The sequence below is a fragment of the Chiloscyllium punctatum genome, chromosome 41 (assembly GCF_047496795.1).
Source record: "Chiloscyllium punctatum isolate Juve2018m chromosome 41, sChiPun1.3, whole genome shotgun sequence".
NCBI lineage: Eukaryota > Metazoa > Chordata > Chondrichthyes > Orectolobiformes > Hemiscylliidae > Chiloscyllium > Chiloscyllium punctatum.
This window is the reverse complement of record NC_092779.1, coordinates 30,110,280-30,123,387: the sequence shown is the minus strand read 5'-3', so window position 1 is coordinate 30,123,387 and position 13,108 is coordinate 30,110,280. Positions and strand designations below refer to the sequence as shown.

At 41.4% G+C, this 13,108-nt stretch overlaps 1 protein-coding gene across 15 annotated transcripts in view; it reads left to right on the top strand.

Moving 5' to 3' along the window:
* LOC140464970 (catenin delta-2-like) overlaps positions 1-13,108 on the top strand; it is a 1,239,301-nt gene that overhangs the window by 1,162,214 nt on the left and 63,979 nt on the right. The gene's annotated exons all lie outside the window — the stretch shown is intronic.

Genomic DNA, 13,108 nt, shown 5'->3' with positions numbered 1-13,108 from the left:
CATTTCCCTTTGTTTATCCACCTACCCTGCACACTTTGGGCAATTTTGGACTGTGGAAAGGAACCAGATCACCCAGTGGAAACCCATGCAAACTCTGCACAGTCAACCTGAGAGTGGAACCAAACCAAAGTCCCTGGTGCTGTGAGACTGCAGTGCTAACCAATGAACCATAGTGCCACCTGTTGTTGTATCAAGTATCACAATTAGTATGTACCAGAACTTTAAGAGATATGTTCATTATATCATTGCATCACAATGTGTGGTCAGAAGGTACGAACATCTAGACTCCTTTTTTTTTGTAAGTATATTTATTAGCAAAAAAAACTTTTTTTCACTGTACAAAAATATAAAATTATTGAAAATATAACAAATCCCAGTATAATTTAAAAAATGCAAATTACAATGCAACGACTAACTACTAATCTACCCTATAATACAAAACAAAACCAAAGACTGTGCAAAACAATACCAATAAATAAGTAAGTGACTAATAAAACAACAAAAAAAAACACAAAATAACATTTCTCAGCGCAAAGCTCCCAAACAAAAAAACAGGAGCGTTGTATATATACCTGTATTAATTCAGGAGTCCCCCTTCCAGGGCCCAGGGCTCAGCAAACCTAACCATCCTGGTTAAGCAAACACCTTAGTTAAGTTAGCAGACAGATCTGTGTCCAAATAACTCAAAAAGGTCTACCATGCCTTATAAAAAAAGGTCTGTTGTGTGGTGCTCCATATTTGTGAAAAAATCCAAGGGAATGTGCTCCATAATTAATTTCCACCATACCAACAAGCCCAGTGGGTGCTCAGACACCCAATTCATCAGAATATTCTTCCGTGCACAATAAGTAAGAATAATAAATAGTTTCTTCACATTCCCATGTAAAAATGATAAATTCAGTAGACCTAGGAGGAGAGGTGTTGAGACTAATTTAACTTCAATCCTCAACCCTCCCTATCTCCCCCGCCACGGAGCCTGTGGCATGTCCAGAAGCAGTGGGTAAGAGTATCTACACCTATTTTACATTTGGGACCCCTTTTAGACACCATCTTAATAGTGACCACTTGAAGCATGATACTTTGATGAAAGTGTACCACCCTTTTTAATGGAACTGAGGTGCCTGTGACTGCAAGGTAGGTACATATCAGGAACGGTCATAAACATCTGTTGAATCGTTCAGCACCACGTTACTCACACCTAGTTCTTATATTTCAGGAGCTGACATAAACATTGCCACATCAGATAGATACACTGCTAAAAACAAAGCCCACACCACAACAACAGTTCATCAGGAAGATGTAATGTTAAAACAAAAGCAGCAAGGGCATTTTCATGAGGACAAATTGGTAAGGAGCCAGTGTTTATACATGGACAGTGCTTACACAGAAGGCAGGGAGCACTTATGGTCCAGTGGTCTCTGAGCCAGGACGCTCAGTGCAAGTACCACCTGCTGCAGATGTGTTTGTTAGCACTTCTGAATAGATTGCTTAGGAAAGATGCATACAACACAGTCTAAGCTGAAGAGGTTCTTTCATGGAAAACAGGAGGAGTATAATATCTATTAAGGAAAACAGCACCAGAGAAAATTGGAAGAAGACACTAGTATCTATTTTCTGTAACACATAGTAAATCAAATCCAGACAGTAAGGCAGCAGAGATATTATCGCTGAGTTTGCACATTCTCCACACGACAGTTAGATTGGCAAAGACAAATTAATTCTATTTTACTGCTAACTAAAGAAAGATAATAAAGCCTGATATTGTTAAATTAACTGAAAATTAAATCTAGATGGTATGCAGCAAGTTTCAGAACGAACAGAGCAGTGACAGTTGGAGAAGGAGAGAGGACCTGAGAATCAATGACAATGCAGACATGTTCTCAGGTTGTTAGATGTAATGCGAGTGGAAACCTGTGACAGTAGCAGGGAGGAAAGTAATAACAGGCAACTGCTGTAGGCTCCTTGGGCAAAGTTGTCAGATTGATATAGAGTTGTTTGAGCAAATTAAAGGGACTTCTACAAAAGACTGGAAAGTGATATCAATTGAGGGAAAATGGTGATTTTTAAAATGTAAGGGCATAAAATGGCACATGATAGGACATCTCAGTATATAACTTGTAGCTGACATTGAGTAGCATAGCTAAGTTAGCCTGTACCAGAGGAACCTTAAAGACCAGTGATGTCCCTATACTGTAGTTGAATTTGATGGGACGGTTCAGGCTACAACAACTAATAGGATGCATACATCCTGTTTTCAATTTAAAAATAGTTGAGCCAATTTTAGAGTAATGACAGAAAAATCAAAGAAAGGAAGAAAGCAGAAAGATTTGTATTTACATAGCTTTCATGATCACCAGAAATCTGAAATTGCTTTATAAACAATAAAATGGGCGGCACGGTGGCACAGTGGTTAGCACTGCTGCCTCACAGTGCCAGAGACTCGGGTTCAGTTCCCGCCTCAGGCGACTGACTGTGTGGAGTTTGCACGTTCTCCCTGTGTCTGCGTGGGTTTCCTCCGGGTGCTCCGGTTTCCTCCCACAGTCCAAAGATGTGCAGGTCAGGTGAATTGGCCATGCTAAATTGCCCATAGTGTTAGGTAAAGGGTAAATGTAGGGGTGTGGGTGGGTTGCGCTTCGGCGGGTCGGTGTGGACTTGTTGGGCCGAAGGGCCTGTTTCCACACTGTAATGTAATGTAATCTAATCTAATCTAAAATACCTTCAAGGTATAACCACTGCTGGAAAGTGATTTAATTGGGAAACTGTATGTCAAAAGTCCTGCCCCATGCACCCAAAGATCTATGGATTGAGAATTGGCCTGTTAAGTCACGTGAAGGCCTACACCAGAAACTAGGAACCTTGTGTAGACACCATTCTCAAATCCAAGGACAGCTAATATCAATATGCAAGGAAAAGCACACTGAGAAAGTTGAATACTTTTGAGGATAAATTGGAACACTCTCAGCTAATCTAGATTTAACAGATCATTTGTCCATCTGTAGTTCCCCATTCAGTATAAGGAAATCACTTCGAAAGCTGTTGTTTCCAAACATGACCAATCCCCCAACTCGTCTCCCCTTCACCCCCACCCATAACAAGTCCCATTCAAAGATCACATCACGTTTATTGATTTGAATTGGCTCATTTTTATTTTCAAATTCCGCTTTGGCTTTGCCGTCCACTACTTTTGTAATGTTCTTCTGAACTCTGCACTCCTGCATCTCTCTTCTTTCCTTTGCTTCTACATTGACATCCTCTCTGGGTACTAAGCTCTGCAGTTCCTTGGCTAAACCTCTTCACTTCTTGGTGCTCATTAAAACATATCTTTTTGACCAGATATTTATGGTCACTTCACCTGATTTTGTTTCAATCATTCAGAATGTGGGTGTCACTGGTAAGGGTTTGTTGCCCATCCTGATTTGAATTGAGCAGCTTGAACCATTACAGAGGGCACAAATCACATTGATATGGTGATTTTCAGTCACATCGATATGGATCTGGAGTTACACGTAGACAGACTGACCAGATAAGGATGGCAGCCATCAGGCACCAGATGGGTTTTTTATGACAATCAAAATTGGTTACAGGATTGTCAAGAGGCCAGCTTTTAATTCCAGATACGTATTGAATTCACATTTCACCACCTGCTGTGGTGGGATTCAAGCCCATGTCCCCACAGCATTAACCTGGGGGTGGAGACTGGTAAAGAGTGACATTACCACTATGTCACCACTTCTCTTTCTATGAGCCAATACGCCTCTGTGAAGCATTTTCAGATATTTTGCTACATTAAAGGCATGACAGAAATGCAAGTTCTTGTACTAGAGAAGAATCCAACAAATGTACAAAAGTAAACTGAGTTGCTGTGAAAGGATATTGGGCCAATAAGTAAAAGGAAAGAGAGCTTGCGGTATTCAAGAGGATTGGGTGCATTCAAGACAGTGAAAGCAATGAAGAAATGTGGATTAGTGGTGCTGGAAGAGCACAGCAGTTCAGGCAGCATCCAAGGAGCTTCAAAATCGACGTTTCGGGCAAAAGCCCTTCTAAGAAATGTGGCTATTAAGAGGTGAGAGTGATAGAGAGAGAGACCAACAGCTGTGTATCAAGCCTTTGAAGCAAGCACATTAGCATTCACATTAGCAGATGAGGGTACTGGTGTTGCCTGTAAACAGGCTGTCAGAGGATATTTTGAGATAAGATCTGAGATAAATGTCGCAAAGAACACAAAAATCATGTTCATTAATAGTACATACTGCTTCATATCCAATTGGAACAAATCCTATAAAATGAGAGTGTCAGAAGAAGGACTCTATCTCAAATCTTAACCTTTTAAAATTTAAATATTTTTTAAAATAGTGGAGAATTCTAAATAAGGGTTTCTTGTGGGAACTATGAAGGAATTACCAATAAAAAAAACAGAAATTGCTGGAGAAACTCAGCCGGTCTGGCAACATCTGTAGAGAGAAAGCTTAGTCAGCATTGTGAGTCTGGACTTGAAACGTTACCTCTGCTTTCTCCTTCCAGATGATGCCAGACCTCCAGAGTTTCTCCAGATATTTCTGTTTTGTTTCAGATCTCCAGCATCTGCTATTCTTTGTTTTGTTCTCCTACCAAAGACAATGCCACTTGTCAGGCAGCGATTCTTTACTTAAAGTGAGACTTGAGTTCCCCAACCCTGCCCACCACAATTCTAGTCATGTCAGATGATGCCTCAGACAACTTAGCCATCAAGTATTCAGCGACTGCTTTAAAGAGAGTTCTCACTCAAACAGAATTTCAAACTGGATGCAGATTTGAAATAATGGTACCTTGGAGATTTCGGATAAATGAATGTTTGAAGTTTTTTTAAAGGTGTAGAATAGATATAATAAGCTACATTAGAAATTTGCCAACCAATTGCTCATGAATGGGGTAATGGGGAACTATGAGGTAATGTTCAAATGAAGTGAGGTTATAGGGGAGGAGAGAATTGGACTCGGCAACAGGTATCATTTAGTCCCCCGTGTTAAAAGCTTACATTGTATCCTCAATTTTATCTTTCAATTTTAAGTTCCTGTTATTCACATATTAAAGTGGATTAACTTTCGTACATATTGCATTGAAGTTAACTATCCCAAGTGAATGTAAAAGATTCTATGGCAATATTCAACAAGAAGTAGGGCCATTCCTCCAATGCCCCAAACAGCTTTTATTTATGAACCAGCACCATAAAAACACTGGTTGCTTCGATCATTGCTGTGTCTGGGACATTGCTCTACGCAAATTGGCTGTGGTGCTTACCTAAAAACAGCAGTGACTATATTTCAAAAATAATTCATGGGGCTAACGGTCTTTGAGACATCCTTAGATTTTGAAAAATACTATGCAAATGCAGCTTTTTACAGGCTTTCTCTCTCCAGCTGATTCTACACACTGTAAAGACACCTTCTCACCAGTAGTATGTACGGGAATCAATATAATCTTGTACCATTTTAGGATATTGTAAAGCACCACTCAAGTGATGTAGGATTTTGTCACGAAAACAGAGCTAGCTCATTGCAATACTGTAGCAAAGAAAACCTGCCTTTCTTATCCAGGTTGGCATGTATGTGACTCCAGTCCAACACCACTGCATGGCTAACTCGTAAATGACCGTGAAACGTCCAACTAAACTACTCGGTTTAGTTAACCACTAAAGCCTGTTATGGACCAGGCCAGACCCCCTCAAAATATTTTAAGAAGGTAGCCCAGACCCTAACTTTTTCTTATTTTAAAGGCAGATGTAAAGTGCATATTCCAGGTGTGATACAGCTGGTCAAACCTAACAGCTTTAAGCAAAACAAAGTTTATTTAAACACTACAGTTGATATACGAGCAAAAGAAAATGGAATTTAGAATAACAACTATTGGAAAACTTAACCGACACGACATAACAACCTAACTAAGGAGCTGTTCCAATTCCCGTAACATCCCATAAACACACCCTTTGGCAAAAGGTAAATTCCAACACAGGTTTTTACAGGCAGAAGAGATTTCAGAGAGAAAACTCAGGGATCATCTGCTGAAACATGGAGCCTTCTTGCATTGTAGCAGCATCTATTACTGTTGCCAGCTACTCCTCTGCTGCAATTAAACCAAATTAGCAAAAAAAAACTGAACTGGGAGAACTGGCCACTCCCCTGCCATTATTAAAGTAGACATTTTCACATATTTAAGCACTTCTGCCTTTACAACCTCTCTTGAAAAAAACCCAAAGACAAAATAACCTTGTTCAAGTGACAGCATCATCACAAGCCCAAAACCACTACCATGGTTCAAGAAGGAAGCACTTTTTCACCTTCTCTGGGCAACTGTGCACTGGCACAGTGGTTAGCACTGCTGTGTCACAGCAACAGGAGCCGGTTTAACTCTCCTCTTTGGCAACTGTGTGGGTTTCCTCCAGGTGCTCCGGTTTCCTCCCACTGTCCAAAGATGTGCAGGTTGCTGGATTGGCCATGCTAAATTATCCATAGTGTCCAGGGATGTGCAAACTAGATTGATTAGCCATGGGAAATGCAGGGTTACAGGGATATAGTCGAGGGGGTGAGTCTGGATGGGATGCCTTTCAGAGAGTTGGTGTGGACTTGATGGGCCAAATGGCCTGCTTCCACTGCAGGAATTCTATGAGCTGGGGATACGCAGTAAATGCAATGTAAATGATGGACAAGAAAAGAATATCTACTCCAACAAGTCATCCCTGCACTGACAGTGACTGAGATATCATGACTAGGCACTTCTTATCCCAGGCTTTGCTCCCTACCCCAACCACCACTATAACCCACAGCATTTAATTCCCTGAGAGACACCCCTGAGTCAACAAGGGAAGAAATATTCTTTGTTGGGTATGTTTTGAAGGATTGTCCTGAACTCTAACTGATTCTGTCATGTTCTTTAAGGATGGTAACATGCTATTCATGCTCTATCTTGCCTGTGACTCTAGCCTCACTCAGATGTCCAATTTTACATTGGACAATCCAGATTATAGCCTGTCTGGCACGAAGGTACTAGTATTTCATGCCTTACTACATTTCCTTTATGAAGCAATAGGCTGTGCTGATTCCTTTCTCCATCTCTTCCAACTTCAGAGCAAGTAGGACACTGAAAATCACTTGTTTCCACATTTTAAGACCATAAGACATAGGAGTGGAAGTAAGGCCATTCAGCCCATCGAGTCCACTCCGCCATTCAATCATGGCTGATGGGCACTTCAACTCCACTTATCCACATTCTCCCCGTAGCCCTTAATTCCCCGAGACAGCAAGAATCTATCAATCTCTGCCTTGAAGACATTTAGCATCCCGGCCTCCACTGTACTCTGCGGCAATGAATTCCACAGGCCCACCACTCTCTGGCTGAAGAAATGTTTCCGCATTTCTGTTCTGAATTTACCCCCTCTAATTCTAAGGCTGTGTCCACGGGTCCTCGTCTCCTCACCTAACGGAAGCAATTTCCTAGCATCCACCCTTTCCAAGCCATGTATTATCTTGTACGTCTCTATTAAGTCTCCCCTTAATCTTCTAAACTCCAATGAATACAATCCCAGGATCCTCAGCCATTCCTCATATGTTAGACCTACCATTCCAGGGATCATCCGTGTGAATCTCCGCTGGACACGTTCCAGTGCCAGTATGTCCTTCCTGAGGTGTGGGGACCAAAACTGTACACAGTACTCCAAATGGGGCCTAACCAGAGCTTTATAAAGTCTCAGTAGCACAATGGTGCTTTTATGTTCCAACCCTGTTGAGATAAGTGACAACATTGCATTCGCTTTCTTATTTCTTTTCTTTTATCCAAGCCCTTGAACTTTATTGACTCCTGAACCATGATAAATTTCCGAACCTGATTACATCATCACCTAGTGGCACAATGGTTGCAAGTATTAAAGGCCTCAAGTATTGGCTAGCCCGCCCAAATAATTGGTTCTTGCCCACCTTCAAAAGTGGTCTAGAAAGCTGCTGATTTATATCAAACGCAGTAATTCAAGAAGGAGCACCTCTCAGGGCAGCTAAGGATTAACCATAAAGGTCAGGCTGAGAAAAAAAAATCAAAATGCACGAAAAAGAATAAGAGATTCTGGAAATTCCTGAGGTAATCAAAGGATCATTTCAAGTATGAATAACTATAAAGTAATCCATGGCATTGGAACGGGAAAGCCACTGTGTTCAATTTATTGAAACATAAATTCAGGCCTGAGTTTAGGAAGTTCCTGCTCATACACAAAGTAATCAGAATTCAGTGGCAGTAGCTGTTAGTTTGTATATTTTTGTATAAAAATAATAATTATACTTTGATTGAAAGCTAGGTGTGGATACCATGGAAAAGCAATAGGATTTGATGATGGAGAGTTTATGAAGCATCAAGCGACACTTCAAGTCCATAAATTTATTGGAAAGCTGAAAAATTGGGACTTATAGCAAGCTAGACATGGCAGAATTGGCCTATGCTCTTCTTAATCTAACTGTTATCAGAGCAATTTGATGTTACCCCTTTCTGCTGTACTCTCTCAATCAAGAAAATCTTATCTTCTTCTTCACAAGCAATAAGCAATGGCAAAAGAAGATAAGAAATTTTCCTCAGGTGTAGCCATCGTTCCAGAAGGAGCAATCTCACCTCTGAGTCAGAAGATGTCAATTTAAGAGAATTGAGTGTTATAATCTAGGCTGGTAGTCCTGCATAGTAGTGCTGCACTCAGGAGGTGTAATCTTCCAGCTAAAATGTTAAACTCAATCCCCATCTTTCCCCTCAATTGAATGTAATAAAATTCTGGGACATTACTTTTTAGAGGAAAGTTCCTCCTGGTGTCATGGACATTATATTTCCGTGAACTGACATCACTCACTTAAACTATTTGTCATCAGTTTTGTGGGAACTGGTTGTGTACTATTTGGCTACAATGTTTCTTAAGACAGTGACTGCATTTCAGAAATAAATCATTGACTGTTAAGTGCTTTGGGATGTGCTGAGTTCGTGAAAGATCTGCACAAATGCAAGTCTTCCTTTCTCTCTCCCCTATGACTCCCTTGATCTAGCAGTTTCACATTGCCTGTCCCTTCTCCACTGGCCCCATGAGGAAAGCCTTATTATCCTCGACTCAGTACTTCGATCAGCAATGGCAAAGTGAAGATGTAAGGACTTGCTCAGCTGCATTATATTGGGAGCACCATTCCTATTCCTCTGAGTTCTCTGTCTGAATAGAGTCTCTTTTTAATACATCATCTATTGTCTACAGAGAGAGGAAGATAAAGACCCATCAGAATGTAGAGTGCTGATAAATTTATCAATGAAAATGTTTCCATACAGTAAATCCCCATCACATTAAAAAAATGTGAACATGAGTGGAAGATACTCACTGCTTCTCTGAGAAATGTGCTGATTGTTTCTGCAAGGAAGATTGTTGAGATAACTCACAGATGAAGTAGTTATTGGTGAGTTATTGTCTGATTCGCAAGTGAATGTATAAATCACATTGTAGGGGAAGATGCTGAGCATGCTGATTATCGCAGACACTTTGGATAGGTATAGACTTTGCCTGATGGTGTAAAATGAATGATAGCAAAAAGGCAGCAGGTTTTACATCTCCCAAGGGGCGTTCAGATTGCATTCAAGTTAGAGCTAGGCTGTTTAAGAGTGACATCAGAGAAGACTTCCTCACACATGTAACAAAAATGTTTGGGATCATTGTAATCCTCTTGCATGTCAGTTACAGTTGAACTAGATTACTCGTATTATATCTTCACGCTCTTAATTTATCGCAAGATTTTCTTTATATGCACTTTATGTACAGTTATTACAACCAAAACCTCCTGGTAAGCAAAATGTCTCTGCGTTTTTTACTTAACTGTCCATTTGTTCAAATCCTACAATGGTAGCTGGTAGATGATATATTCAATAAACATGTATTATGATTTTAAAAATAACCATAGAACATAGAACATAGAACATAGAACAATACAGCACAGAACAGGCCCTTCGGCCCACGATGTTGTGCCGAACTTATATCCTAGATTAAGCACCCATCCATGTACCTATCCAAATGCCGCTTAAAGGTCGCCAATGAATCTGACTCTACCACTCCCACGGGCAGCGCATTCCATGCCCCCACCACTCTCTGGGTGAAGAACCCACCCCTGACATCTCCCCTATACCTTCCACCCTTCACCTTAAATTTATGTCCCCTTGTAACACTCTGTTGTACCCGGGGAAAAAGTTTCTGACTGTCTACTCTATCTATTCCTCTGATCATCTTATAAACCTCTATCAAGTCACCCCTCATCCTTCGCCGTTCCAACGAGAAAAGGCCGAGAACTCTCAACCTATCCTCGTACGACCTACTCTCCATTCCAGGCAACATCCTGGTAAATCTTCTCTGCACCCTCTCCAAAGCTTCCACATCTTTCCTAAAGTGAGGCGACCAGAACTGCACACAGTACTCCAAATGTGGCCTAACCAAAGTCCTGTACAGCTGCAACATCACCTCACGACTCTTGAATTCAATCCCTCTGCTAATGAACGATAATACTCCATAGGCCTTCTTACAAACTCTATCCACCTGAGTGGCAACCTTCAAAGATCTATGTACATAGACCCCAAGATCCCTCTGTTCCTCCACCTGACCAAGAACCCTACCATTAACCCTGTATTCCGCATTCTTATTTGTTCTTCCAAAATGGACAACTTCACACTTGGCAGGGTTGAACTCCATCTGCCACTCCTCAGCCCAGCTCTGCATCATATCTAAGTCCCTCTGCAGCCGACAACAGCCCTCCTCACTGTCCACAACTCCACCTATCTTTGTATCATCTGCAAATTTACTGACCCACCCTTCGACTCCCTCATCTAAGTCATTAATAAAAATTACAAACAGCAGAGGACCCAGAACTGATCCCTGCGGAACTCCACTTGTAACTGGACTCCATGCTGAATATTTACCATCTACTACCACTCTCTGACTTCGACCGGTTAGCCAGTTTTCTATCCAATTGGCCAAATTTCCCTCTATCCCATGCCTCCTGACTTTCCGCATAAGCCTACCATGGGGAACTTTATCAAATGCCTTACTAAAATCCATGTACACTACATCCACTGCTCTACCCTCATCCACATGCTTGGTCACCTCCTCGAAGAATTCAATAAGACTTGTAAGGCAAGACCTACCCTTCACAAATCCGTGCTGGCTGTCCCTAATCAAGCAGTGCCGTTCCAGATACTCGTAAATCCTATCCCTCAGTACCCTTTCCATTACTTTGCCTACCACAGAAGTAAGACTAACTGGCCTGTAATTCCCGGGGTTATCCCTATTCCCTTTTTTGAACAGGGGCACAACATTCGCTACTCTCCAGTCCCCTGGTACCACCCCCGTTGCCAGTGAAGACGAGAAGATCATTGCCAACGGTACTGCAATTTCCTCTCTTGCTTCCCACATAATCCTAGGATATATCCCGTCAGGCCCGGGGGACTTGTCTATCCTCAAGTTGTTCAAAATGTCCAACACATCTTCCTTCCTAACAGATATCTCTTCTAGCTTATCAGTCCGTTTCACACTCTCCTCTTCAACAATACAGTCCCTCTCATTCGTAAATACTGAAGAGAAGTACTTGTTCAAGACCTCTCCTATCTCTTCCGACTCAATACACAGTCTCCCACCACTGTCCTTGATCGGACCTACCCTCGTTCTCGTCATTCTCAGGTTTCTCACATACGCATAGAATGCCTTGGGGTTATCCTTGATCCTATCCGCCAGGGATTTTTCATGCCCTCTCTTAGCTCTCCTAATCCCTTTCTTCAGGTCCCTTCTGGCTATCCTGTATCCCTCCACTGCTCTGTCTGAACCTTGTTTCCTCAACCTTATGTAAGCCTCCTTCTTCCTCTTTACTAGACATTCAACCTCCCTCGTCAACCAGTCTCGGTAATGGTAACCATTGAGCCACTATCCATTAGGAGAGGCGATGGCCTAGTGATATTATCAGTGGGTTGTTAAACCAGGCGATCCAGTAATGTTCTGGGACACAGGTTCAAATCCTGCCATTGCAAATGGTAGAATTTGAACTCAATAAAAATCTGGAATTAGGAGTCTAATGATGACCAGGAATATATTGTCAAGAAAAACCCATCTGGTTCATTGATGTCCTTTAGGGAATGATCCTTACCTGGTCTAGCCTGCATATGACTCCAGACCCACAGCAATGTTGTTGACTCTTCACTGCCCTCTAGGCAAATAGGGATAGGCGATAAATGCTGGCCTAACAAGTGATGCCTTCATCTCATGAATGTATTTTTAAAAAATTGTTGGAAAAGCTCATCTGGTTCACAAGTATCTTTTAGGGGAGGTAATCTATCATCCTCATCTGGTCTAACCTACATGATATTTCTAACCCCCCGTGAATGGCATTTACTTTTAGCAGCTCTCTGAATTGGCCCACCAAGCCATTCAGTTAAAGGGCAATTAGAGATGGGTACAAATGTTGGCCTTTTCTACAGCAGCCACATCTTGTGAAAGAATAAAGAAAAAATAAGTTACCAAGACAGGTAATTGGAGTTAAGCTACAGATCAGAGAAAATCTAATTGAATAGCAAAATAGGCTTGATGGTTTATATGGTTCACTCCTGTTCTTGTACTCATTCCCACGTACATAATTATTTATTTTGGTTGAAGTCACTGGAAATTTGTACGTATTTTAGCTGCATCAGTGGTGTTGGTGGTGGCAAAAGAGACATGGGTTTGGTAGCAATGAGGAATGTGGTTGCTGTGGGTTGAAACAGTGACCCAAACACAAGAGCAAGGTCTGGCTATGTACCCAGCTCAGGAGGTTCAAAAATGGATGAAGTCTTCTGAACTGGGGAGGAAGCCAGTAACTTGAAAACCAGAATAAGATATTTATTAATGCATGTCTTTCTTGGTTCCAATTGGGCGCTAAGGTAAAATGGATGGTCTTGATTGAGATACTAAAAGCCACATGAAACAGTCTTGACGTGAACTTGGAAAGTGTTGCAAAAAAGATGCAAAAATTTCTATTTCATGAAGTGGAAATGATCTTAACACCTTTCCTCTGGGTTTTCTCATGAAGCTTTTTGAAAAGGTTAGGCAGACAGGATT